The sequence below is a fragment of the Bubalus bubalis genome, chromosome 10, assembly GCF_019923935.1.
Source record: "Bubalus bubalis isolate 160015118507 breed Murrah chromosome 10, NDDB_SH_1, whole genome shotgun sequence".
Lineage (NCBI taxonomy): Eukaryota > Metazoa > Chordata > Mammalia > Artiodactyla > Bovidae > Bubalus > Bubalus bubalis.
Genome location: NC_059166.1, coordinates 77,833,823 through 77,858,201, shown reverse-complemented (window position 1 = coordinate 77,858,201; position 24,379 = coordinate 77,833,823). Strand labels below are relative to the sequence as shown.

The 24,379-nt window shown below is 41.4% G+C and overlaps 1 pseudogene; it reads right to left on the bottom strand.

The window, feature by feature from the left end:
• Positions 1–11,223: 11,223 nt before the first annotated feature.
• The window catches only part of LOC102406969, a 46,857-nt pseudogene continuing 33,701 nt past the window's right edge, over positions 11,224–24,379 (bottom strand).

The window sequence follows — 24,379 nt, the reverse complement described above, 5'->3', positions numbered from 1 at the left end:
GAAGCAGGTCATGACACAATCTTCTACTCCTGCTGTTGTTATGTGTATGACTATGCTGGAAATATCATAAAATAATTATTGTCATAAAATGTCATAAAATAATTATTCATAGTTTTTAGTTGATTTATGATAAATTGTCAATATATAGGTTACAAGGTCTAACTGATGAAATTATATGATAGATGGCTGGATGATAGTTATAGCTACTAGGAAAAGTAAGAGGCAGTCTGGCTTTATCATAAATGGATAAAAGACTCATTTTGCTAAGAATCAAGGAATCTGGGCATTTGTAAAGCCTCAGGAAAGTGCCCCTAAACTTTAGCAACCAGGAGAAGTGAAATTAGCAGAAGGATGAAACAGAGGGGAAAATGATCCCCTTATCCACAATTCTCAAACGTTTATAAACATCAAAAATGACATATCATAATATACTGAAATCTTTTAAGCATTTGTTTTTTAAATATATGAGTGAACATGCTGTTTTATAAACATGCATCGAAAGGAAGCATTTCATGTTAATAAAATTAGAGTTTATATTGCATTTGAAAAAATTAATCATTCAATATTTAAATATTTGGGTGAAGACAGAGTTTTTGATATTTTTCTGGATTTATTATACAATTTAGGTATTTTGGGCTTGGAATTTGCATATTAAAATTTGCTATTTCATATTGAAAATTTGATATTGCATATTTAAAATATTGATATTTCAATATTTCCATATTGAAAATTTGATAGTTTTAGCTCTAAGGCTGAAGTTTGTATCCAATCTTTGTACGCCCTCTTCTGGTTACTGGCAAGTATAAAAAATTCTGAATTTTATCAATGGATTCCAAGATTTGTATCAACATTTTTATATTTTTATACTTAAAATTCTGAAATATGGCAGTAAATCACCACTTCTGATAGTTGGTGATTGACCAGTTGACCTTAAATAGAGTGTATGATGATCAGAAACGATCTGTATGCCCCAGAGACCTCTAAGAGGCTTACTTCTGGGAGACAAGATGCTTTGAATCTCAGGGGTCAAATGGGAACACCATATGGGAAGAGGAAGAAAGAAGGAAGAAAACAGATGTAATTAGGCAGTTGTTATATGTAAAGTGAAGTCCTAGGTATTTCCGAGCCATCATCTCAAAGAGATCAATAGTTGTTGTTTTGACAAGAAGGAAATTGAGGCACAAAAAGCCTAAGTGATTTTCCCAAGATTACATAACTGGTAAAGCCAGACATCCTCTCTTCATTAATGGGCTTCACTGGTGGCTCAGACGGTAAAGAATCTGCCTGCAACGAGAGAGACTTGGGTTCGATCCCTGCCTTCGGAAGATCCCCTGGAGAAGGGAATGGCTACTGAATCCTGTATTCTTGCCCGGACAATTCCATGGACAGAGGAGCCCACTACAGCCCATGGGGTCATAAAGAGTCAGACACGACTGAGCAACTCACACTCCGCTATCTTCATTAATACATAATAAAAGGCAGAGAGGCAGGAAAAAAGTAATGTACAGCACAGAAAAGTTTGTGATTTATTCATTCAATTACTCATTTAACAAGCATGATTTGATTTGTGGATTGTAAAGTAAATACTGTTAAAATACTTTAAATCTATTTTAATTTACAGTATTTTTGTGGACAGACAAAATAAATATTGTCAGATGTCAGATAATCTCTTCATTATGTAGTGATAACATGAAGTAATGAGTAATGAATAAGAGCACATGAGAACAAATTGCATTCTTCTTATTCTTTATTTTAACAAACACACAAAAGCTGTGTTTTTCTTATCCCCCAGAGAGAAAGGGAAAAAAAGAGACAGGATAGAGGGACAGTGATTTTTACCTGGTGCTGACTATACATAAGTGTTTTATATATTTTGTTTTTATTAATTGTCTCAACAAACCTGTGATGTGAGGCCTTGATTTTTAATTAAGATAGCCATATATCCTGGCTTGCTAGATTGTCCTGGTTTTCTTCTGCCTTCCTGGGATAATTATTAATAGCACCTTCTTTCGCTCTTCAAAATATCCTAATATGGGGTGTGTGTGTGTTAGTCACTCAGTCGTGTCCAGCTCTTTGCCATCCCATGGACTGTAGCCCACCAGGCTCCTCTATCCACGGAATTCTCCAGGCAAGAATACTGGAGTGGGTTGCCATTCTCTTCTCCAGGACATCTTCCTGACCCAGGGATTGAACTCTGGTCTCCTGCATTGCAGGCAGATTCGTTACCATCTGAGCTACCAAAATATCCTAATTTGGACAACGTATTATATGTCCTTTTAATGATCTATGTTTTGTACTTATACAAACCAAGGCCAGACAAGTTAAGCAACTTGCCCAAGGTGATCAGTTTGTGAGCTGCCCGGTGAGAACTGGGAGAACTAAAAACTCCGCCTAACCCTAAAGCCCAGACTCTTCTTGCTATGCCAAGGTTGTATCTGTCACACCTTCAGAATTTCTTCAGAGCCTTTTTGACTCTCCCTTGCCTCTTGAGGTAATGTGATTTATTGCTTATTCTGCAGGCTTTATAGGCTAAGTCACAACTGCGATTAAACTCTCCATGTAAAATATAATTTCATTTTCAAAAGGAAACACAGATCTTGCTGATAGAACCACTCATGAATGCTAACAGCCTTCTTAACTGCAGTCCCTGGTTGCTTTGTCAACTGATCGCCATACAGTGCTTAACTCAGTCGTATCAAAAGGTTCTTGTGATACCGAAAGGCTGTATTATCTTTATTTAATATTCTGCCCTTTCTGTGGTGCTCTATCAGATCAAAGTGTTAACCTTGTTGAATTATCATTTTGCTAATGAGTTCCTGGTAAAATTGTGTCATTGTCAGAGAAGAGAGACTCCTTTGAATGAAAACTTTCAAATGTCAATTAAACCAGATCCTTGAAATTTATCCTCTGGAAAGCTGTCCATGGGTGAAACATACTGTATGAACATAGCGGTGGAGCTAGAGGGTGGGGAGTAAGTTGCAGTCAAAATGTGAAATGCACAGCAAGGAGGCCTGTGGGGGAAGAACTTACAAAAAGTCAGCTTGCAGGCATATAGGTGTATACCTAAAGGAAAGTGGTTTTACCCCCCTTTGCTTAAAGATAGTTGAGGGTGGGCGATCTAAACAGCTAGACAGTAAAATACCATGTTTGATAAAACTCATTAATTTTAATGTGACTTAACACATTTCTTCTCCTAGGAGTACTTTTATTTTCCTCCTGGAAATTTAAAAAATGAGAATATAGACAAAAATTTCAACATCGACTGACAGCCTAGACACACTTCAGTGAGGGGTCTACTTGGAAAGTCTCAATGCAGAGGTGAAGTCAATCTACTCTGGCAGTTTCTAGGGTGCCTCTCAGGATAGCACATGTGTTTAGGTGGACTTAAAGAAATATTGTGAATGATGGTTTTAAAAAGCTGTTCCCTTTCTGGACTCTGTCCTTGACATAAAATTCCCAATTATATACTCTATTTCTCTCTCTCTCGGCTTAAAATAACATATACAGAATACAAGTGTGTCATAAACTTTCTCACTTTTGTGTGAGAAACACTTTGTGTTTAATGTGGGGAGAAAAGATTTTTTTGGTGGATAATGAGGGAGTAGGAAAGAAAAATAATTCAAAACCTACTTTGTACAGAGAAAAACCACCCTGGATTTTGCAAAAGCACTTCTACAAAGTCAGTGAGCTGGGTTGCTCTTGAAGGTTTGCAAAATCCAACTGCAAGAATAATTTAGCATTTTACAGCATCTTCTTTCTTATCTTGGCTTATTAGGGATTGCCAAAATGTATTCCAAAGAACATTAAAAGAAGCTTCCCTTTCTTTTGTCCACTCTCATATGCTTGTGTCTAGCCTCTTAATAGCCCATAATCAGGTGAATTGTTTATGATGCTTATTAAGTGAAGACAGCCTTATGCTGAAGGTACCTTGATGTGTTGCCATGGAAATGCCACAAGCACTGATTCGGCATTAGGATTTTTGGCCACATTGTAGAAATAAGCATAGAGAGAAGACAAGTTGAGATTTTCTTTAAAAGAATTCAAAATAACCTCAGTTATATTCATCCCTGGCTTGTGCAACAGATATGTCCTTTAAAGAATTTATTTTTCATAACTTAAAAATATACTGTTACAGATATTTTAAAGAATCTTGATAGCCATTGTTGGCGAGTCTGGAAACAAACAAAATTGAAGCGATAATAGTACCTATCCTCTGGTTATATTATTTTAGTATAATTAGATATCATAATGTATGTTAAGCATTCAGCAAGGTTTTTAACAATGTAGTAGGTAGATTTCTGGGCTTCCTAGGTGGCGCTAGTGGTAAAGAATCCACCTGCCAATACAGGAGACATAAGAGAAGCAGGTTCGATACCTGTGTTGGAAAGATCGCCTGGAGGAGGGCATGGCTACCCACTCCAGTATTCTTGCCTGTAGAATCCCATGGATAGAAGAGCCTGGCGGGCTACAGTCCATGGGGTCACAAAGAGTCGGATATGACTGAAAGACTAACATTTTCACTATCTTTATAGTGAAAAACTTTACAGTGTAAAGTATAACACTTTATAGTGTTAGCAAGTAGCATCTTTCACTATCTTTATAGTTATAGTCACTAACGTGACTTTTCACTGGTAATTCAAAACAAGAATTTTAGGACTCTTGCAGGTCAAGATAGGCTAAGAAAACCTTTTTCTTTCTGGATTCCTGATTTGCCAAGTGATGCTTTCCCCACCACTTCCAGTGACTCACTTATAGACCTCATGGTTCTCATTCCTGTAGGATCTGCTAGGCTGGATGGAGATCCTGGTTCCTGGGCGATGGAGGGAGGGGGGGGTGGTTCCTACAAAGGATACAGGAAGTGATCCATTGAACCTGCAAATATACACTGCCACCTGGTCACTTAGAGGTTCCCATGCGGAGGGATGAGGGGGCATACAAAGGAATCCTGTACTGACAAGGATAATCAACCTGGCCTCTTTCACAAGGCAATAGAATTGCTGTAAGTTTCTTTCCCAAGATCACACAACTGTTGAATGGCTCAAAAAGCATTTAAACCTAGGAATTTCTGCCTCTGATGTCCATGTTCTTACTATCATATCTTAAAAGAGGTTATCAGGAAACCTTGAAATGAATGCTCATAATGCCTGGAATATGTATTATCAGATCCTGTATTTTCTAACAAAATCAGAGCAATTACAGAAACAAAATTTGGGATATGAATAAGAAATAAGAGATCATTAAGTGATTTAATCTCTACCAGGTAATTGAAGGCATTAAAATATTAATATCCAGATATTAACTAATAAAAGTATATATTAACATGTTAAGTAGTATTTTAAAATTTTACATGGAGTCACTTAGTGAGATAAAAGAATACTGCAAATATGGTAATAAAGAGAAATGGTATATGAATGGTAGACTTTCACCCAAAGAAAGTCATAGATCTAGAGCAACAGGTCATCTGGGCTTGGCACTCACATTAAAGTAATAGAAATTCAACATCATGCTTTCTGATCTTATTTGACTTAGAGAATCAAGTTAAAAGATGGAAATCAGTAAGCAACAGATAGACTTACCATACTTAAGAATTTAGAGTCAAATAATCACAAAAACAAACATAAAACTTTACTTTGAGAGAGAGGGATGTAGAGTTCTGAAAGAAGGTTCTGCCCCAGCTAGAGGAGGTTTCCTTTGGGTTGGAACTTTGAGTGAGATCTCTTTGAGTTACCTATTATTAGGTAAAAAATTGGCCCAATTTGGTGGCATGAAACAAACATTTATTTTGGTCATAAGGTCTGTGTGCAGGTGATGAGTGTGGTTAGGACACAGCAGATGTATTTTATTGTCTGCTCCATGGTGTCTGGAGGCTCCAATGGACTACCCAAAGGCCCTGTGTTTGTGCTGGAGGCACGTGGGGAGGTGGATTCTAAGGTTAGAATCAGAGTCTTCTGAGTGCTCAGTCACTCAGCTGCCTGTAGGCAGGGACTTCTGACCAGAATACCCATCAGTAGTCTCTCCTTACAGCCAGGACTTCCCCACTAACAATGAATGGTTGGGTTCCCAGTCAAGCATTGTCAGAGGGACAGAGCCAGTCAGAAGTTGTGTGGTGTTGCTTCTCCTGCATTCTGTTCTCAGAGCAGCCACAAAGGCCAGCCCAGGTTCAAAGGAAGGGGAAAGCAGCTCTGCTTCTTTATAGCAAGAGGCAAGGTTCTGGGTAAGTTTACAGGGGACAGGAAGTATTTTTGTTTCTGTAAAAGATAACCTATCACAGACCTGAAGAATGAGTAGAAATTAACTGAGCTAAGGAGTGGGTGTGCAACAAGATGAAGAAGAAGAGCATTTTAATGGAAGCAAAGAGGACCACTGGGAACTTGGACACTTGGAGAGAGGAGTGGTACCATTTAATGAGACAGGAAACACTAGTCCCAGTGGAAGATCAAGTGTAGACTTTTGCTTTGAGATGACTTTTAAACATTCAAATTCAAATGTCAGTTCGCAGTGCCAGGAACTCAAAGGATTTCATCAGACTGTATCAAATAGATTTTCCCATGGTTCAGTCTCCACTTATGAACTGGAAACTCTAGCCTTCCGTAAATTACTCTGTCATATCGAGAGCTTCTCATTTAGTCATTCCTTTAACCAACAAGTATATATTGAGCACCCTAAGTACCAATTACTGTTCTAAGCACAAGGGGTGCTGCTGCTGGGAAGAAATCAAAGTTTCTGTGCACATGGAATCTACCTTTTAGTGATGTAAGTTCCATCATAGATAGTCAACCCACAGATAGATAAGTACAGCCATCCCTTGGCATCTGCATGGTCTTGATTCCAACATCTCCCACCCCAAATGCCTATATCCTCAGATGCTCCAGTCTCTTCTATAAGATGGTATTGTTGTGCTTAGTCGCTCAGTCATGTCCAACTCTTTGTGACCCCATGGACTGTGGCCGGCCAGGCTCCTTTGTCCATGGGGATTCTCCAGGCAAGAATACTGGAGTGGGTTGCCATGCCCTCCTCCAGGGCATCTTCCCAACCCAGGGATCAAATCCAGGTCTCCTGCATTGCAGGGTGATTCTTTACCATCCGAGCCACTGGGGAAGCCCATAAGATGGTATAGTATTTGTGTATAACCTGTGCACATCTTCCTGTATATTTAAAATCATCTCTAGATTACTTAGAATACCCAATATAATGTAAATGCTATGTAAATAATTGTCAGCATGCTACAAATTCAAGTTTTGCTCTTTGGAACTTTAATATTTTTCAAACATTTTTGATCCACATTGGTTGAATCCTTGGATGTAGAACTTATAGATTAGGAGAGCTGACTGTATAAATTATAACTATATGTGCTACAAAGAACAAAGGTAAGGCATGTAGGGTAGAAGAGAGTGATAGGTGGCCATCATATCAGACATTGAAAAGAAGACATTAATAAGGTATAAGGTGATCTATAATGGTGGCCTGCTGGTGGGGATGGCAGGGAAACGATTACCTGAGACCAACTGAGCTGCTGTATAGATCCACCTGAGCAGAATTCTGACTTGCAAGTGTTCTGTCATGATTCCACAGTAAGAGCTTCATCCTGTTGGTTCATCAGTTCCTCAATCAGATACACTAAATATCTGATGAGTCAATTCAAGTGGAGTTCCAGCAAGCAGGTATCAGTGAGAAGAATGTTTGAGGCAAAGGGTAAGGCAACTGTAAAAGCCTGCTGCTGCTGCTAAGTCGAGTTAGGTTTATTTATTGATCCTGATATATTTAAGAACAGGGTGGCCAGTTTGACTGGAAAGAAAGTGGTAGATGAGGTTGCCAATGTATCCAGGGACTAGCACATGGAGGGCCGCTTATGTCAACGTAAGGAAGGTTGACTTTATTCTAAATGTAATAGGAAGCTATCAATAATTTTAGGTAGAAGAGTGGCATGACCTTAATTATATTTTAAATAGATCTGTCTGGCTGCAGTGTGAAAATAATCAAGAAGGGTTTAAGAGTGGGAGCAGGAAATCGGGTAGGAGGTTATTGCAGTGATCCAGAAATAGAAAACAGTGGCTTAGACCAGGGTGATGGAGGCAGAGAAACTGAGAGCAATCAGGTTTGCGGTAAGTTTAAAGGCAAAGCTCATAAAATATGCTCTCTCTTGCAGGTCATCCTGTAGCAATACAGTTTCCATTCACTAGTCCACATGAGCTGGTTTGGTTCATTTTCCAGGCTACTGTACTCCTATCGCTCACTTGGTCCATAAAATGTCCTTTCCAGTCACATCACCTGTTGCCTCACCCAAGTGGGGAGCGCATGCTTCCTGCCCCTCTGATGTGACTGACGGTGCTTGATCACAGCATGTGTGCTTTGTCTGTTTCTCCAGAGTGACTTTCCCCCGCATGATGCTGCTTGATCTCTCAAGCAAAAAGACCCTGCTGATCCCATTCCTCTGCTCTCCAGGCAGTACTGGGTGTGTCCTATGGAGGCACTACCCAATGACAGCCTCCTCAAGAGTCCCTGAAGTACTGTGGGCAGGAGAACATTAAGACTCTGTGTGGTACAGCCATCTTTAAGCTCCAGTATATCAGTTAATGATTTTCACCATTGTAGGAATCTCAGAACTTTAAATGATGAGGCCAGCTTATGGTGAATTGAACAATAACATTCACTCTTATATTTGAAAGCATTTGTTCTTCCTCTTACAACGCCACTCATATTTAATTTTTAAATGTTTTCTTATCTTTGATTTCCTTTGTGCTTTATCCTGAAAATTATCCCTTAAATCTGTAATTTGAGGGATAAGATTTTAAGTTTTTCTGGAGTCAAGAAAGGATTTCAATATTAAATAAATGAACAAATGAATGAATATTTAAGTAAATAAAATACATTGTCTTAGAGAGCTTACAGTGAAGACCTGGAAAAAAGAAAAACTTATTTACCAAATAGAGAAAGGCTTCACAAGGCATCTTAAAGCTTATTTTTCACATGTATGAAAGGCAACGATGAACTAAGAATGAATTTCTTTGAGTACAAGACTTTAGAAAATGATCTCAGGTATTTTTTCAAGTTGCAATATATTCGACATATAACACTGTGTAAATTTAAAGCATGTGTGCGTGCTGTGTCACTCAGTCATGTCCGACTCTTTGCAACCCTGTGGACTGTAGCTCTCCAGGTTCCTCTGTCCATGGGATTTTCCAGTCAAGAATACTGGAGTGGGTTGTCATTCCCTTCTCTAGGGGATTTTCCTGACCCAGGGATCGAACCCGCATCTTCCGTGTCCCCTCCATTGGCAGGCAGATTCTTGACCACAGATTCTGAGCCACCTGGGAAGCCTTGAGATTATCCTTTCTAATGTGTTGAATATATTGCTGTAACCATTTTGTAAATTGGTAAAAACCCAAACACTATTAAGCCAAATAAACAACTCACAATTTTCTTTTCTACTGGACATTTAAAATGAACCATTTTAACATGTTGATTTGATACATTTGTGTATTGTAATGTGGTTGCCACGCGCTATGCTGTGCTGTGCTAAGTCACTTCACTCGTGTCTGACTTTTTGCAACCCCATGAACTGTAATCTATCAGGCTCCTGTCTATGGGATTCTCCGGTCAAGATTACTGGAGTGGGCTGCCAATTCCTTCTCTAGGGATCTTCCTGACCCAGGGATTGAACCTGCGTCTCTTATGTCTCCCAGATTGGCAGGTAGGTTCTTTACTACTAGTGCCACCTGGGAAGCCCTGTGATTGCCATAGAAGTGATAATTAGCACCTGTATGATCTTGAGAATATATCATAAATACTCAAAAATATAATATGTGTTTACTAGGAAGAATTTCTGTCCAAAGAAAATTGTGAAATATTGGGAAGAATTAATGAAAGTAGTTATGATTGGGGCTTTTTAGATGATTCTTTAAAAAAGTGTTTTCTTCTGCTTGAGAAGTTCTACATGGAAAAGAAGATAGAATAGATGGGTTAAATAAAAAGTAATTCTTACAAGTAAAAAAATACAATATGTAACTTTCCAACAAACTTATTTTTGGAAAAAATTTTAAAATAGCATGCAGTTTTAAAATATTTTAATGAAAACTTTAGGTTTTATAATGCACTGTATCACATTTGAAACAATTTTAAATGAGTTAATTAGAGAAGAAAATGATGACTTATGAGCAAAACACAAAATCAGATTTGTGATTTTTTTCTTGTTTGTGCTTCTACAGTCAGTTTGAGGACTAGTGCTCACTTTCACTTTTCACTTTTATGCGCTGGAGAAGGAAATGGCAACCCATTCCAGTGTTCTTGCCTGGAGAATCCCATGGATGGAGAAGCCTGGTGGGCTGCAGTCCACGGGGTCGCACAGAGTCGGACACGACTGAAGCGACTTAGCAGCAGCAGCAGCAGCTCTAATTGATTGTAGGTTAGAATTGCCAGACTGGAATCAACCACTCACTGAAACCAGATTACACATTGCTATTAGGGTTAAGGATGAATAATTCAAGAAGTATTTGGGGGGAGCTCTTTTCACATTGAAACCCTAATCAGTAGGCGGAATTTAATAGCACCTGGATTAAGCAGAAACCAATGAGGTAAAAATTGCTTCCTCTCTACCCATAAAAAATTTTTTCCTTTGCACTAGAAATTTTTAAAGGGAAAAATCATTCAGAGTATATTTTTTGAGTACCTGGAAGGTATAGCAAGTTAGTTGAGAGCCTCTCACATGAGAGAAAAGATATATAGACTTTTGGATCAGAGAGGAATTCACAGCAAAATGTACTCTATTCGTCTACCAGTTAAAGTGGCTTATCTGTGCTGCTCGCCAGTTAATACACACAGATTCGCACATACACCCACACACACCTGCTGCCACTGCTGCTCTCCAAGGTTCAGTGTCAAGCAAGGGAACTTCCAGCCAGACACCACTCACTTGGCTTTTACCCCATTTCTTTTTCCTCCCTTCAGATTGACTGGTGTTCAGTATGTCACACTGTTGATTGTTAACTTCTTGAAATAACTTATCCGTTGTTTCCATAACTTCCTGGGGGACCATAAAGACAGTCTTATCATAATTGGCAGAGTGGCTCCTGGCCTGTGCAGGCTTGGCCTAGATTAAGCATTCTGGGAGTGACTGCCTCTGCAGACACAAGCAAATTGAGACATGGGTTACGTGTGCCTGAGTTTCCTTAGGACCCAGGTTGGGAGCATGACATCAACTTAAAAGCACTAACTTTCGTCCAGTGAGACTCCTTGTTTCGGGGCATTGCTGCATCCTTACAAAGGCCGGTGTGAGCCTAAGGGAGTGCAGTTTCCTACTCTGATTTTTTTTTTTTAATTAGCTGAGGATAAAATAATGATGATATTTTGTGGATCTTGTGGTACCTGTAGTATGCATCGCTTTTCAAAAGCTGTAAATTGTTTTCATTGTCTCAGTCTTAACCTCTGATTCTAAGAGCAACATGAATTTAATAGCATGTAAATCCAGCTGCTTTAGATAGTCAATGAATTAATAGTAAAAAGAAGGGAAAGAACAAATTTGTTACCCATATCCCTTGTTTTTTCTCATTGTGATTGCAGAATTTTTTTTTTTTTTTTTTTTAGTTTTTTATATGTTTCACACACACACATAACAATATAGCTGGAATAAACTTCTGTTTTGTTAATCTGGTATTATTTGTTATGGATAAAATACTAAAATCAAGCAAGTTGTGTTTTGATTAAAGAACTTAAACATTTGGTTTTAATTATCATAAACCTACTGATTTACTAAGTAAAACTTTTTATTTAATTTTTTTTTTGGATAATACCTGCTAAGTCAATTCAGTCGTGCCCGACTCTTTGTGACCCATGGACTGTAACCGGCCACGCTCCTCTGTCCCTGGGATGGCACTAGCTTTATTTCTTCTGGGGACCTGAGGAGCACTGGGGATAGGAGTAGTTACGGGGGAGCTGTATGGTCATGGCCTTAGGTGGTGGGCATCTGGGGTGCCTCAGCTTGCGAGTGCCCATTGGTGTCACCAGTAAAGCCATTGGGGGAGGCGAGCACTGCTCCTTTTTCGCAAGGCACAGGGCAGGCAGTGGCCACAAGCCCAACTCGCTCGAGAACAGGGCGCTTCATCTCGCGCTCCAGAAGCAAGTGGTTCTACAGTGGGAGCACCACGCAGACTCTGAAGGTACTCTCAATGCAGTTGGTGCTGGCGGAAGAGTGGGTTGGCCACTGGGCTGCCCCATCGCCCAAGCTATGCTTGCAAGAGGAAGCCAAGCTGCGCAGCGATAGTACCGGATGGAAGCTCTGTAGCCCTGGGTTGACATCTGTGCAGAAGATCACGCACTGGCATGGTTTGGCAGCTGCTCCAGGTCCGGTGTGAGGGGCTTGGCCAGGAGCGAGTCCTTGAACGTGTTGTGCAGTTCCAGCCTGTTGGTACCACCTAGCATCCGTTCTGCTGTATACTAATCCAGGACACGCTTGCTGTCACCCACGTATAGCACGTGCTTGATGACCATGCAGTGACCCGGCTCCTTGCCCTGCAAGTAGAGCGCTGCGTCACTGTGCACCAGCACATCGTATACCACGCTGCTCTTGGACACCTCCTTGGAATGGAACTATGTTGGTGCCGACGGATTCTGCCCGTCATTGCTGCCAGGTGTAGCTCACTATGGACAAGGTCTTGAGGCCAGAAACAGTAAGGAAGTCCGTGAGCACGAACCTGACCTTGGTCTGGCCCGACTGATAGTCGTCTCCACCCACAAAAACACGGCACTGCCACGTGAGCTCCAGGGTACCAGGCACTGGCGTGGTCTGCGAGTACCCACCGAGGAAAGCACAGCCCTTCAAGATGCTGGTCACCCTGGACAGCGTGGAGGGCAACACTTCCAGGCCCAGCTGGACGGTGCGCAGCAGGCTCTCAGCGGTGTCATTGAGACGCAGGAGCACTTTGCAGAAGCACTCAGGGTTGGCGGTCCACACCGTGGGGACGTCTCCTCCGGCTGGTACGTGCGCGCGCGTGCCCGGGAGGACGTCATCGGCGTGCGCGCTCTGGTTAGTTAGTTGAGAGGAACTCGGAGGATACAGACAGAGCAGCGAGGGCCCAGACTCCTCAAGAGCGGCCAGAATAGCTCCTGCAGAGCCTGTGAGTGCCGTGTCACCTCCTGCAGGTTCAGAGATGATCATGCTTGAGTCGGAGAACAGGTGGTCGTCGAGCACCACCATGGGCAGTGAGCTGAAGGTCACAAATAGCTCCTGGCCCTCATTGTCCAGGCTCAGGCTAACGAGGGCCGTGAGCGTCAGCCAGTGGTTGTAGCTGGCCTCCTTGCGGCGGGTGCAGGTGGCCCAGGACAGGTGCAGTCCAGCATGGCAGGGCTCAGCCTGGAGCGGTTGTTCCTGTCCCAGCGGAGCAGGACCCCGAGCTGGGGCACCTGCTGGGCGGCCTGGAGGGCGAGGCACATGGACCTGGCTTCGCGGTTGACAAATGTGATCCAGTACTTAATATAAGTCCATGGCGTCCGGCTGTAGACTGCAGCGGGCTCTCAACCTTGAGCTCGGTTTTCATCCGTCACGAGGAATGGTGCGGAGTCGGCGGGGACAGCAGCACATGGCTAAGTAAAACTTTTTATAAAACTTTTAATAGAGCTATAAAGTTAATCATAAAACATATATATATTTTAATTTAAGGAGATAACACATAATAGCTTAAGTTCAACTTGGTTTGATTCAAACATATCCTTCTAGATCTAAGACTGTATAAAACATTTTATCTGGGCATTTCAATGAAAACGAGTCCCTTTGTGTGTGTGTGTGTTTAAATTGGAGGATAATTGCTTTACAATGTTGTGTTGGTTTCTGCTGCACAAAATGCGAATTAGCCCTAAGTATACATATATCCCCTCCCTCCTGAGCCTTCCTCCCACCTCCCCCCACCCCACCTCTCTAGGTCATCACAAGAGCACCCGTTTAAGCTCCCTGTGCTACACAGCTGCTTCCCACTAGCTAGCTGTCGTACACATGCTGGTGTGTATATGTTAGTGCTACTTTCTGGATGTGTCCCACCCTCTCCTTCCCCTCCTTGTTCACAAGACTGTCCTCACCTTTGGGTCCATTCCTTTCCTGCAAATAGGTTCATCAGTACCATTTTTCTAGATTCCATGCTGCTGCTAAGTCACTTCAGTCGTGTCCGACTCTGTGTGACCCCATAGACGGCTGCCCACCAGGCTCCCCCATCCTTGGGATTCTCCAGGCAAGAACACTGGAGTGGGTTGCCATTTCCTTCTCCAATGCAGGAAAGTGAAAAGTGAAAGTGAAGTCGCTCAGTCGAGTCCGACTCTTAGCGACCCCATGGACTGCAGCCTACCAGGCTCCTCCATCCATGGGATTTTCCAGGCAAGAGTACTGGAGTGGGGTGCCATTGCCTTCTCCGTCTAGATTCCATATGTATGTGTTAATATAGGATATTTGTTTTTCTCTTTCTGACTTAACTTCACTCTATATAACATGCTCTAGGTTCATCCACCTCAGTTCACCTGACTCAATTACCTTTCTTTTTACAGCTGAGTAATATTCCGTTGTACATTTGTACCACATCTGTCCATTCATCTGTTGATGGATGTGTAGGGTTTTTCCATGCCCTGGCAATTGTAAATAGTGCTGCAGTGAACATTTTGGTACACGTGTCTTTTTGAATTATGGTTTTCTCAGGGTATATGCCCAGTAATGGGATTGCTGGGTCATAAGGTAGTTTTATTTCTAGTTTTTAAAGAAATCTCCATGTTATTTTCCATAGTGGTTGTATCAATTTGCATTCCCGCCAACAATGCTAGAGGGTTCCCTTTTCTCCACATCCTCTCCAATATTTATTGTTTGTAGATTTTTTGGTGATGGCCGTTCTGACTGGTGGAGAAGGCAATGGCACCCCACTCCAGTACTCTTGCCTGGAAGATCCCGTGGACGGAGGAGCCTGGTGGGCTGCAGTCCATGGGGTCGCTAAGAGTCGGACACGACTGAGTGACTTCACTTTCACTTTTCACTTTCCTGCATTGGAGAAGGAAATGGCAACCGACTCCGGTGTTCCTGCCTGGAGAATCCCAGGGACGGGGGAGCCTGGTGGGCTGCCATCTATGGGGTCGCACAGAATTGGACACGACTGAAGTGACTTGGCGGCGGCGGCAGCAGCAGCAGCATTCTGACCGGTGTCAAGTGGTACCTCATTGTAGTTTTGATTTGCGTTTCTCTAATAATGAGTGATGTAGAGCATCTTTTCTGTGTTTGTTAGCCATCTGTATGTCTTTGGAGAAATGTCTGTTAGATCTTCTGCCCATTTTTTGATTGGTTGTTTGTTTTTCTGATATTGAGCTGCATGAGCTGCTTGTATATTTTGGAGATTAATCTTTTGTCAGTTGCTTTGCTTGCAACTCCTATTCTGAGGATTGGCTTTTAACTTCATTAATTGTTTCCTTTGCTGTGTAAAAGCTTTTAATTTTAATTAGGTCCCTTTTGTTTTTATTTCCATTACTCTAGGAGGTGGGTCAAAGAGGATCTTGCTGTGATTTATGTCAAAGAATGTTTTCCTATGTTTTTCTCTAGGAGTTTTATAGCTTCTGGCCTTACATTTAGGTATTTAATCCATTTGAGTTTATTTTTGTGTATGGTGTTAGGGAATGTTCTAATTTCATTTTTTTTAAACATGTAGCTGTCTAGTTCTTCCAGCACCATTTATTGGAGAGGTTGTCTTTTCTTCATTGGATATTCTTGCCTGTCTGTTTGTCTTACATAGCTGTTGTCCTGATTGACATCTCCTATAAAATTAGTGAAGGGATGACTTAATTCCTTTTATTTCATGACAGTTTCTGTAGGCTCACATAATCTTACAATTCTTTTATTGTCAGATTTAAATCTTAGATGGAATGACTGGGATATAGAATTGAAGAATATATGTTGACACAAATTTTAAAACTAAATTGTTTGCATGTTTACTTACTCTATGATAAATAGATAAATATTTACTCTGTGAGGGCTTTCCTGGTAGCTCAGCTGGTAAAGAATCCGCCTGCAATGCAGGAGACCTGGGTTTGATCCCTGGGTTGGGAAGATCCCCTGGAGAAGGGAAAGGCTACCCACTCCAGTATTCTGGCCTGAGAATTCCATGGACTGTATAAATCCATGGAGTCGCAAAGAGTCAGATGCAGCTGAGCGACTTTCACTTTACTCTATGAAGCCCTTTAAACACTAGATGGCACTAAAAATATATCATGATAAATTTTGTTATTCATCACGTGGATGTAGTATTAATGTTATGAGCTTGTAAGTTGGTACGTACTTAGTTTAAATTTTTTAAACATTTAAAACCACTGAAGTGCTACTAGTGCAGTTGATTATTGAAAGAGGTAATAAAATCACCAAACTGCAGAAATACATAATTTGTAATTAAAGCTATTCAGTGTTCAGTGGACAACAGATATTACCTTTCTGAAGGCTTTTTCATCATATGTGTTTGCTCTCTAAATTCACTAAGGGAAAGAACTACTTTGCAAATGAACTTAATGGATAGGTCCTTTTTATTTGTTTGGCTGCGCTAGATCTTAACTGTCGCACTTGGTGTCTTTAATCTTCGTTGTGTTGGCATCTGAACTCTATATTGTGGCATGTGGGATCTAGTTGCCCGACCAGGAATTGAACTGGGACCCCCTGTATTGGGAATGCAGAGTCTTAGCCACTGGACCACCAGCAAGGTCCCCAGTGAATAGGTTCTTAAACTGTTTGATAATTTGATTGATGATGAAGCATGATTTATGAGTACATTGATAAAAGATTGAAATTCTTGACATGTAATACTTGACGTATGAGCACATTGATAAAAGATTGAAATTCTTGACATGTAATACTTCCTCTAACAAAAATAACATAAAACATGTAGTGATACACCACTACATGAGGACATCAGTGACTCACGATAGATTTATCATCAGTCCAAGGAATATTTCCAATTAGTCACTGCACAGAAAGCTTTGAAATGACCTGAAATATCACAGGAAGAGTTTCCTAAATTTGACAGCTGTCCTAAAATTTTACCCATTATTAGTAGATAGTTTGTGAAGCTGAAAGAAACTTTTATATACTATTGCAAGTAAACACAGGAAGATCAACTGTGCTAGAGGAAAGCCCGAGTTATCTTCTTTGTCCTGTGGAGACAGGATTGATGAGGATAGCCAGTCACCAGGGAGAGGTGTGTTAGGTGGTAACATAATTCAGGTGTTCCATAGTGTCTGGATCTTGTGATATTTGTAGTATTTGCTTGCTTTAAAAAGTTTCTCATTTGTTGTGACTTCTCATTACAAACATGTTATTCATTTTTGTATGTAATGTATTTTTTTTCTTAAATAGGGTTCAAAAATGGTATAAAGCTTCAGATTGCACAAATTATTCATTTTTAGCCCATACAGTCTCTGCTTTTTTTTCCCTATTGGACTTTTGTTTATGTTGTTTACTTTGTTTTTTATGTCCTCTCAATATTACCTTTCTAATTTCTACTTGCCTAGGACTAAAATATCTGGTACATATATCATATTTCCTTCATGAAAAGGACTTTGATCTCTCTCTCAAAGCTCTACATTTCCTTAAGTCAATCAAGAATAATTTCTCCCTCATCTAGAAAAATGTATTTTTATTTCTTTTGTAACATGTTACTTTGTATATCTTACATTATATATACTTATGACTGTGTTATTTTTCCCTGTTGGGGTCTTAACTTTCTGATGAAAGAGTCTAGATCTTACCCATATGCATCCTGTGTAATACGTAGCACAGTAATTTATATCATAGGTATCCCCTAAATATGTGTAAAATAAATTAATGAAGGCATGAACATTGTTTGATCTGAGGGTCACAGCATAACGTTTTTCTCTGACTATTTATTCAAACTCTGAATACTTTGGTCTTAGGTGTATACTTGTATTTAAAATAAAATATGCAACAACCAGACTCTTGGAGAAAATAAAGGAGGGGTTTTTACGTTTACAAGAAATCATGGTCCCATCTTGATATTGGCAACATTACAAGACCACAGATCCCTCTTCCAGCATATATTTAGTCTATATCAGAAGGCAGCAAACTATAGCCCATGGGCTAACTCCAGTCAGCTGCCTGCTTTTGTAAATGTTTTACTGAAACACAGCTGATTAATTTTTATCACGTCTGTGGTTGTTTTCAAGTCACAAAAGCACATTTGAATTGTTTCGATAGACTGTTATAGTGAGCAGAGCCTAAAATCTTCACCATCTGATCCTTTAACAAAAAAATTTTGCTGACCTCTGATATGAATCTTATTGGTAGTTAGGTAGCCAGATAACTGTATAGGAGAATCCAAAGCTTTCCTTTTAAAAAATGAGTTGGGAATAAGAGAACCACTAAAATTTTAGCTTTGGAGTTAACACTTTTTCAGAGTGTTTTAAAGGTTCGTTTTCTCTTGGAACATATACACCCCATTGGGTAGTAGGAACTACTCCATAGAAATTTACAAACAGTGGAGAAAGACCAACACATCTTAGTTCCACACAAAGAGGTGGAACTTAGTGTGGTTTGCCACACTAAGTAGGCCAGCCAGTAGTCACCGAATCAGTAACTTGTGAAGTCCTGCAGTCAGTTCAGTTCATTCACTGTCATTTGTGACTCTCTATAAACCCATGAACTGCAGCACGCGGAGCTTCCCTGTCTATCACAAACTCCCGGAGCTTGCTCAAACTCACTTCCACTGAGTCAGTGATGCCATCCAACTATCTCATCCTCTGTCATCCCCTTCTCCTCCCCCCTTCAATCTTTCCCAGCATCAGAGTCTTTTCAAATGAGTCAGTTCTTCGTATCAGGTGGCCAGAGTATCGGAGTTTCAGCTTCAGTATCAGTCCTTCCAATGAATATTCAGGACTGATTTCCATTAGGATATACTGGTTGGATATCCTTGCAGTCCAATGGACTCTCAAGAGTCTTTTCCAACACTACAGTTGTCGGGGAAAAAAAAGCATCAGTTCTTTGGCTCTCAGCTTTCTTTATAGTCCAACTCTTACATCCATCCATGACTACTGGAAAAACTGTAGCTTTGACTAGACAGACTTGTTGGCAAAGTAATGTCTCTGCTTTTTAATATGCTTTCTAGGTTGGTCATAGCTTTCCTTCCAAGGAGCAAGCATCTTTTAATTTCATGGCTGTAGTCACCATCTGCAGTGATTTTGGAGCCCCCAGAAATAAAGTCTGTCACTGTTTCCACTCTTTTCCCATCTATTTGCCATGAAGTGATGGAACCAAATGCCGTGATCTTAGTTTTCTGAATTTTGAGTTTTAAGCCAGCTTTTTCACTCTCCTCTTTGACTTTCATCAAGAGGCTCTTTAGTTCTTTTTTGCTTTCTGCCATAAGGGTGGTGTCATCTACATATGTGAGGTTATTGATATTTCTCCAGGCAATCTTGATTCCAGCCTGTGCTTCTTCCAGCCCAGCATTTCTCATGATGTACTCTGCATACAAGTTAAATAAGCAGGGTGACGGTATACACCCTTGACGTACTCCTTTCCCAATTTGGAAACAGTCTATTGTTTCATGTCCACATCTAACTGTTGCTTCCTAACCTGCATACAGATTTCTCAAAAGGCAGGTCAGGTGGTCTGGTGTTCCCATCTCTTGAAGAATTTTCCACAGTTTGTTGTGATCCACATGGTCAAAGGCTTTGGTATAGTCAATAAAGCAGAAGTAGATGTTTTTCTGGAACTCTCTTGCTTTTTCAGTGATCCAGCAGATGTTGGCAATTTCATCTCTGAAGGTTCCTCTGCCTTTTCTAAATCCATCTTGAACATCTGGAAGTTCATAGTTCACGTACTGTTGAAGCCTGGCTTGGAGAATTTTGAGCATTACTTTGCTAGTGTGTGAGATGAGTGCAATTGTGTGGTAGTTTGAGCATTCTTTGGCATTGCCTTTCTTTAGGATTGAAATGAAAACTGACCATTTCCAGGCCACTGCTGAGTTTTCCCACTCCAGTGTTCTTGCCTGGAGAATCCCAGGGACGGGGGAGCCTGGTGGGCCGCCGTCTATGGGGTCGCACAGAGTCGGACACGACTGAAGCGACTTAGCAGCAGCAGCAGCAGCTGAGTTTTTCAAATTTGCTGGCATATTGAGTGCAGCACTTTCACAGTATCATCTTTTAAGATTTGAAATAGCTCAGCTGGAATTCCATCACCTCCACTAGCTTTGTTCGTAGTGATGCTTTCTAAGGCCCACCTGACTTCACATTCCAGGATGTCTGGCTCTAGGTGAGTGATCATATCATCATGATTATCTGGGTCATGAAGACCTTTTTTGTACAGTTCTTCTGTGTATTCTTGCCACCTCTTAATATCTTCTGCTTCTGTTAGGTCCATACTATTTCTGTCCTTTATAGAGCCCATCTTTGCATGAAATGTTCCCTTGGTATCTCTAATTTTCTTGAAGAGATCTCTAGTCTTTCCCATTCTGTTGTTTTCCTCTATTTCTTTGCATTGATCGTTGAGGAAGGCTTTCTTATCTCTCCTTGCTGTTCTTTGGAACTTTGCATTCAATTGGGTATATCTTTCCTTTTCTCCTTTGCCTTTTGCTTCTTTTCTTTTCTTAGCTATTTGTAAGGCATCCTCAGACAACCAGTTTGCCTTTTTGCATTTCTTTTTCTTGGGGATGGTCTTGATCCCAGCCTCTTGTACAAGGTCATGGACCTCTGTCCATAGTTCATCAGGCACTCTGTCTATACAAGGTCATGGACCTCTGTCCATAGTTCATCAGGCACTCTGTCTATCAGATCTAATCCCTTGAATCGATTTGTCACTTTCACTGTATAATCGTATTCCACTGTATAATCAGAAGCGATTTGACTTAGGTCATACCTGAATGGTCTAGTGGTTTTCCCTACTTTCTTCAATTTAAGTCTGAATTTAGCAATAAGGAGTTCATGATCTGAGCCACAGTCAGCTCCCAGTCTTGTTTTTGCTGACTGTATAGAGTTTCTCCATCTTTGGCTGCAAAGAATATAATCAGTCTGATTTTGGTGTTGACCATCTGGTGATGTCCATGTGTAGAGTCTTCTCTTGTGTTGTTGGAAGAGGGTATCTGCTATGACCAGTGTGTTCTCTTGGCAAAACTCTATTAGCCTTTGTCCCTGCTTCATTCTGTACTCCAAGGCCAAATTTGCCTGTTACTCCAGATATTTCTTGACTTCCTACTTTTGCTTTCCAGTCCCCTATAATGAAAAGGACATCTTTTTTGGGTGTTAGTTCTAAAAGGTCTTGTTGGTCTTCGTAGAACATTCAACTTCGGCTTCTTTAGCATTACTGGTTGGGGCATAGACTTGGATTACTGTGGTATTGAAAGGTTTGCCTTGGAAACAGAGATCATTCTGTCGTTTTTGAGATTGCATCCAAGTACTGCATTTTGAACTCTTTTCTTGACTATGATGACTACTCCATTTCTTCTACGGGATTCCTGCCCACAGTAGTAGATATAATGGTCATCTGAGTTAAATTCACCCATTCAAATCCATTTTAGTTTGCTGATTCCTAAAAGTGTTCACTCTCGCCATTTCCTGTTTGACCACTTCCAATCTGCCTTGATTCATGGACCTAACATTCCAGGTTCCTATGCCGTTTTTCTCTTTACAGCGTTGGACTTTACTTGCATCACCAGTCACAACCACATCTGGGTGTTGTTTTTGCTCTGGCTCTGTCTCTTCAACCTCCCGAGTTATTTCTCCACTGATCTCCAGTAGCATATTGGGCACCTACTGACATGGGGAGTTCACCTTTCAGTGTCCTATCTTTTTGCCTTTTCATACTGTTCATACAGGATGAGTACAAAGGTATACTTCTTAGAATCTGCCCTTCCCAACTCACATTAAAATACACACACACACACACTCATACTCACACTGACTATTGTGTACAGTAGGCCTGGCTCCATCCAGTGAAGGATGGATCTGATGTGCAGAGTGAGGGCTGTGTCCCATGATGAGAGGCCCTGGAACAGGAGGCCTTTATTGCATAGGCAACTGGCATCCAGTCTCTGCTTTTTCTCGGTGCCTTTCACCTGCCTCGGCTTCTCCTAACCTCTCTCCCCTACCTTTTCCTGTTCAGACCCATTTCCAGTCTTCCAAGAGTAGGAGATCAAGTCATGGGTTAACCGAGTTAAAACCTAGCCTCCCAGGAAACAGTGAAGGTGGAGAGATTTCAAGAGGGCGCTTGAGGGGCTTCCCTGGTGGCTTCATGGTAAAGAATTCACCTGCTAAGGTGGTTCAGGCCTTGATCTGGAAAGATCCCACTGTGTGCAGTGGCTAAGCCTGTGCACCGCAGCTTTGGTGCCTGTGCTCTAGAGTCGGGAGTGCCACCAGGGAGGCCCTGGTGCCTAGAGCCTGTCCTCCTCAATAATAGAAGCCACAGCCGTGAGAAACTCGCACACTGCAACTAGAGAGTAGCCCCTACTACTCAAAGCAACCAGAGAAAAGCCCACACAACAACAAAGACCCAGTACAGCCACAAATAAATACATCAATAAATAAAGAAAAAAAAAAAAGAGGACACCATTGCAGAAAAGCCAGCTGTGCTTGGCAACAATGAGGTGGTTCAACAGGCTGTATACTCCAAAAAGTTGTTCTCTGTGATGAGAGCAATAAAGGGTCCTGGTGAGCAGACCCAGGGCCACTGCCTTCTTATCCCTGAGACTACCATGTAGGAATGTGCGCCTTAGATGAAAACCAGAATATTTATATTAAAAAAGTTAAAATATTCAAGATACACCACCTGCACACAACTCGTCCAGTTGGCATCCTGAGAGCAGGACCCAAGGAGCGGTTTTCTAAGGGAGCAAATACATGACGAGCGTATTGGCTCAGCAGGTATGGGTGGGACTGAGCAGCTGCACGGCAGGTCTGCAGCTGTTCCTCTGAGCAGCCCTTTTGCCTATCACAATGCATTTCTTGGGAATAGGGTTCCTGGCACCCTATTTCAGGAGTGGAGATGACGTGGAAAAAATTTGACCTTACCTTGGAGAGATTCTGTCCTATGGAATATAGTGACCGGTGGGTTGAACCCATCAACCTGATCTCATGCCTTATCTTTTCATTCTGGCATGGCAAATATTATTACATATCCCTTTTTCAAAGGAAAACACCTTCTCTACTCTGGCCACTTTCAAAGGCTGGAGATATTGGGGGCAGAGACTTTGATAAAGCGTGCAGACCCTAGAGAGAATTTCTTCCAAAGCCCTCCTGCGCACGTGAGCAGAGCACCGATAGAGTTCCTTTGTCTCAACACCACCCCAACCCATGTGGGAAGAGGGGCCAATGGTGTGGACCTGGCCTGAGATACATGGCAGTGCCAGCTGCTCCTACCCCCACATCCCTACTTTGCCACTCTGCAGATTGATGTCTGCACCTGAAAACTTTCCTGATGGCAGAAGTATGTCCCCACACTGGGGCTCAATTCTCAGTCTCTGAAGCAGGGCAGGGCCCTGAAGATCATCGTTCTCCCCGGCATATGCTAGCCTTCCTGGTGAGCGGGGGACTTTCAGTGGACAGGAAGCCACGTGTAGTGGATGCTCTGGCAGATGCAGCATGTCTGGACCTGGGGTGGCCCCTTGCACTCTTGGTCGGTTGGTCTAAATCTTCACAGTGTAGCATCTATCTCCCTTTCATCTTTCTTCTGCATGTGGTTCCCCTTTGGCCACCTCTCACTCCCAATACAGATATTTGGCATCTGGACTCTGACCGGCTCTGGAAGGGTAGACTTTGGGCCTGCTGTGCTTAGGAAGAATCTCAGAAACTATTAGAGGTGAGGTGTCTGAAATAATTGAAAAGAGAAGAAAATTGCACTTAGCTGTGCAATTTATTCAAGATCCAGTCATAATTTTAGATTTACTAGTTCCCACCCAGGTCTCCTTGCAGTAGCACCAAAATGGCAGTTCCTGCTTTTACTACCTGAGGAGCACTCACCTTAGCTTCTCAGTCTCATCTTTCAAGTGTGTCTAACATGAATGTGAATGAATTTTTTTCTGATACTTGAAATAGACATTTTTTTTTTTCATTTTGACTTTTCAGCCCCTCTTTGGTCTAAGTCTTCTAGGACTACTTAATACATGCTTGTGTGAAGACCTCTTGCATGATCCCGCTAGAACCAGGATAGGGGTTTCTGATTCTTCCAACTATTTTGAAAGTAAGACAGTACAAAAAGATAAAATCATTTGCATAATTAGTTGCAACTTATATTGGTCTATGCCCCTTTTCCTCCTCCTGCCCCCCTCCTGTAGGCTCAGAGGATAGATAAAAGGGGAGATAGAAAAAAATCAGAGCAAAATGAATTTTACATTTTCTGCATTTGCCTGCTTTGTTCTTTCTACTACTTAATGGTACC